We start from the raw sequence: 4,799 nt of genomic DNA on the forward strand, positions 1-4,799 counted from the left end.
TCCATCTAAAGTTACTGATAAACTGAGGAAGGATATCTCTACAATTGTTCAGGATGACAATGACACTCTCTTTGAATACTAGGAGCGCTTCAATAATCTTCTGGAAGCATGCCCCCACCACATGATTGACAGGATCGTGCTACTCAGCTATGTCACACAAGGTATGAGGCCCAAAGATAAGACCACATTGGAAAGTGCCAGCAATGGGTCTATGAAGAAGTACAAGACCACTGATGAAGCTTGGCAATTGATCAGTGATTTAGCTGAATCTACTCGGAATCACAGACAGAAGCAAGGCCGTTCAAGGGCCGTTACAGAAGTATCTTCTGGCATAGAGACTGCTGCTCTAAATTGAAGCATCTGTGAAATGACCAACCTGCTGAAGCAAATGCAGTTAAATCAACAAGCTCAGCAAACTCAACCGCATCAAAACCAACAACTAGTTCCACAAAGAATTTGCGAAATTTGTGCTGATTACAGCCATTACACTGATGAATGCCCGCAGCTCCAACAAGAAGACAACATGGTGGCATCCACTCACAACTTCTATGACCGCCCCAACCAAGGGTACAATCAAAGTGGAAATAATAACCATGGATGGCAGGACAATTCAAAACCAGAATTGGAGGGACAACAATAATAGGGGAGGCAGAGATAATCAGGAAAATCAGAGGTGGAATAATTACAACAAGAGGCAGCAAAATCAACCTTACCGAGCACCTCACCTAAGGCAAAACCAAGGACCACCGAACAACCAGCAGCAAACCTCTCAATTTACTCATTCTTCTGTATCTTCTAATGAAGAATTATTACAAGCTTTTGAGAAAAGACAACTGGCCATGGAAAATACCATCGTGAACAGTATTAACGCCATTTTGAATGGTTTCACCTCTACTCTGCAAGCTTTTATGACACAACTTGGTTCAGCACAAAATTCCAGTAACCAACCTTCAAGCACCACTGGAATCCCCTCTCAACCATTACCCAATCCAAAGGGAGGCATTAATGCCATCACACTGAGGTCCGGAACCACAATGCAGGAGAGGAATCAGGAGGACCCACGCTCACCAGAATACGCCTCAGCTGAAGAGGTGGTAGAAATCGAAGATGTTGAAGAGGAAGAGGATATACAGGACATAGCCAAAGAAGAGATAGCTCAACCACAGGAAGAAGCACAAAAAGGTGCAGGCACCACAGAAAACACTACTCCCATTCCATTTCCACAACTTGCAAGGAAGCCTAGGAAGCAGCTGGAACCTGATCCTAAAATGGTAGAAATATTCAAAAAGGTCGAGGTAACTGTTCCCCTTTTTGATGTTATTCAGCAAATGCCTAAATATACGAAGTTTCTAAAGGATTTGTGCATGCATAAGGATACGATTAATGAATTAGAAACTATTCCTTAAGTAGTTCTATATCTGCTTTAATGGGGGGTATGCCTGAAAAATGTAGTGATCCAGGTCAATGCATGGTTAACTGTACCATTGGAGGTGTCATATTTTCTGATTGTATGTGTGATTTAGGAGCGTGCGTAAGTATTTATATCTTGGAGATGCCCCATATTGATTCAGATAAGCCATCATCAATCCTACTTGGAAGACCATTCCTGAAGACATCAAAATTCAAATTGGATGCTTTTTCAGGGACATACTCCTTTGAAATAGATGGCCGCATAGTAATCTTCAATCTGAATGGAGTCATTGACAACCCCCCAGAAGATTGTTCTATCTTCCAGTATGATGTCATAGATGAAAGTGTGGCTAAAGTTCAAAAGGAAGAGTTAGAAGAGAGGCACACTGGACAAGGTCCAAGTGTGGGGACCCTCTTAACTGACAATGAGGACACTTCGCCATTTTCACAAGCCCCAGATAACCCAGAGCCTGTCCATGATCAAAAGTTAGAATTGAAACCTCTCCCTCCACATCTCAAATATGCTTACCTTGAGGATGAGCAGAAGCTTCCGGTTATTATTGCAAGAGAACTGACTTCTCAACAAGAAGAATAGCTACTTGATGTGTTGAGGAGGCATAAGAAGGCAATAGGGTGGAGTTTGGCAGACATAGTGGGAATCAACCCTCAAATATGCGAGCACAGAATATTTTTAAAAGAGGGAGCAAGACCTGTCCGTCAACCACAAAGAAGATTGAATCCTACCATCTTGGAAGTTGTCAAAAAGGAAGTGACCAGACTATTGGAGGCCGGTATCATATATCCCATTTCAGACAGTGAATGGGTAAGCCCAGTGCAAGTGGTGCCCAAGAAGTCCGGAGTTACTACAGTGAAAAATGAGCATGGAGAGCTCACAGCAACTAGAGTTCAGAATGCTTGGAGAGTCTGCATTGATTACAGACGTCTCAACCAAGCTACTCGTAAGGATCACTATCCACTTCCATTCATTGATCAAATGCTGGATCGGCCTGTCAGGTAAATCACATTATTGCTTTTTAGATGGTTACACAGGTTATTTCTAGATTCATATAGCTCCTGAGGATCAGGAAAAGGCTACTTTTACATGTCCTTTTGGGACCTATGCTTATAAAAGAATGCCCTTTGGCTTGTGCAGTGCACCAGCTACTTTCCAAAGGTGCATGATGAGTCTTTTCTCTGATCTTATTGAGGACTGTATGGAAGTTTTTATGGACGATTTTAGCATTTATAGTGATTCTTTTAACCTTTTCTTAGATGGATTATCTAGAGTATTAGATAGATGTATTAATACAAACCTTGTATTAAATTTCGAAAAATGCCACTTTATGGTAAAGCAAGGGATTGTCTTGGGACATGTGGTATCTAATAATCGCATTTCTGTAGACCCAGCAAAGGTGAATGTTATTTCTAGTCTACCTTACCCCTCTTCTGTGAGGGAAGTCCGTTCGTTCCTTGGCCATGCAGGTTTCTACAGGAGATTTATTAAGGACTTTAGAAAGGTGGCACTTCCCTTATCCAGATTACTACAAAAGGATATTGAGTTTGAGTTCAGTGAGGATTGCAAACAAGCATTTGATAAGCTAAAGACTGCTCTAACTCAAGCTCCAATTGTGAGAGGACCCGACTGGAGCCAGCCATTTGAAATCATGTGCGATGCTTCCAACCATGCAATAGGAGCAGCACTGGCTCAGCGTGAAGGTAAAAATCCTTTTGTTATTGCCTATGCGTCTAAGACTTTAGACACTGCAGAAGGTAAGAATCCTTTTGTTATTGCCTATGCGTCTAAGACTTTAGACACTGCCCAGTCCAATTATACTACTACTGAGAAAGAGCTACTTGCTATTGTTTTTGCTCTGGATAAATTTCAGGCTTATTTACTTGGTACTAGAGTAGTAGTGTATTCGGACCATGCAGCTCTAAAGTATCTATTGGCTAAAAAGGAATCCAAACCAAGACTTATACGTTGGATACTGCTGTTACAAGAGTTTGATTTAGAAATCAAGGATATGAGTGGTAATCAAAATTTAGTTGCAGACCACTTGAGTCGCCTTGAACATATTAAGGATGATTCTACTCCTATAGATGATAATTTTCCTTTTGACAACCTGCAAGCAGTATCTGAAGTAGTCCCTTGGTATGCACCTATTGCTAATTATTTAGTTAGCCGCACATTTCCTCCACATTTTTCTAAACATCAAAGAGACAAGCTGAAAAGCGAGTCTAAATATTATATATGGGATGACCCATATTTATGGAGATGTGGCGCTGACCAGATAATTAGACGTTGTGTACCTCAATCAGAATTCAAGTCCATTTTAGAGGCCTGTCACTCATCTGAGAGTGGAGGACATTTTGGCCCTCAACGAACAGCTAGAAAGATCTTAGACTGTGGATTCTGGTGGCCTACTCTTTTTAGAGATGCTGCTGAGTTTTGTAAATCTTGTCACCCATGCCAGAAATTTGGTAATATATCCAAGAGGGATGAGATGCCTCAACAATATATGCTTTTCTGTGAAATTTTTGATGTTTGGGGCATTGACTTCATGGGTCCATTTCCAAATTCTAGTGGATATTTTTATATATTGTTAGCTGTAGATTATGTTTCAAAATGGGTGGAAGCAATTCCTACCCACACTGATGATGCTAACACTGTTGTTTCCTTTGTGAGAAACCATATTATATGCCGCTTTGGATCACCACGAGCGATCGTGAGCGATCAAGGCACCCATTTTTGTAATAGGAGACTAACCGGATTGATGAAGAAGCATGGGATAATCCATAAAGTTGCAACAGTTTACCATCCCCAAACTAATGGGCAAGCCGAGGTGTCAAACAGAGAAATTAAACGTATCTTGCAAAAGATAGTAAAGCCTCATAGAAAAGAGTGGAGCACCAGACTACAAGATGCACTGTGGGCATATAGAACAGCATACAAGACACCCATTGGGATGAGTCCCTTCCGCTTAGTTTATGGAAAAGCTTGTCATCTCCCAGTTGAAATCAAACACAGAGCCTTCTGGGCAGTTAAAGAGTGCAACATGGGGATTGAGACTGCTGGAGCTGAAAGAAAGTTGCAACTGCAGGAACTGGAGAACCTTCGCCTAGAAGCTTACGAGAACTCTAGAATATACAAGGAAAAGATGAAAGTTGTGCATGATCAAAACATCAAGAAGAGAGAGTTCCAACCTGAAGATTTTGTTCTCCTTTACAAATCTCGACTGAGGCTCATGCCCGGCAAGTTGAGATCAAAATGGGAAGGTCCATACAGAATTGAGAAGGCTAAATCGTACGGAGTTTATCACCTAAGCCATCCTTCAAGTTCTGAACTTATTAAGGTTAATGGACACCGTCTGAAGCTATACCATGGTGAG

This window comes from Arachis duranensis, chromosome 6, assembly GCF_000817695.3.
Source record: "Arachis duranensis cultivar V14167 chromosome 6, aradu.V14167.gnm2.J7QH, whole genome shotgun sequence".
NCBI classification, from domain to species: domain Eukaryota; kingdom Viridiplantae; phylum Streptophyta; class Magnoliopsida; order Fabales; family Fabaceae; genus Arachis; species Arachis duranensis.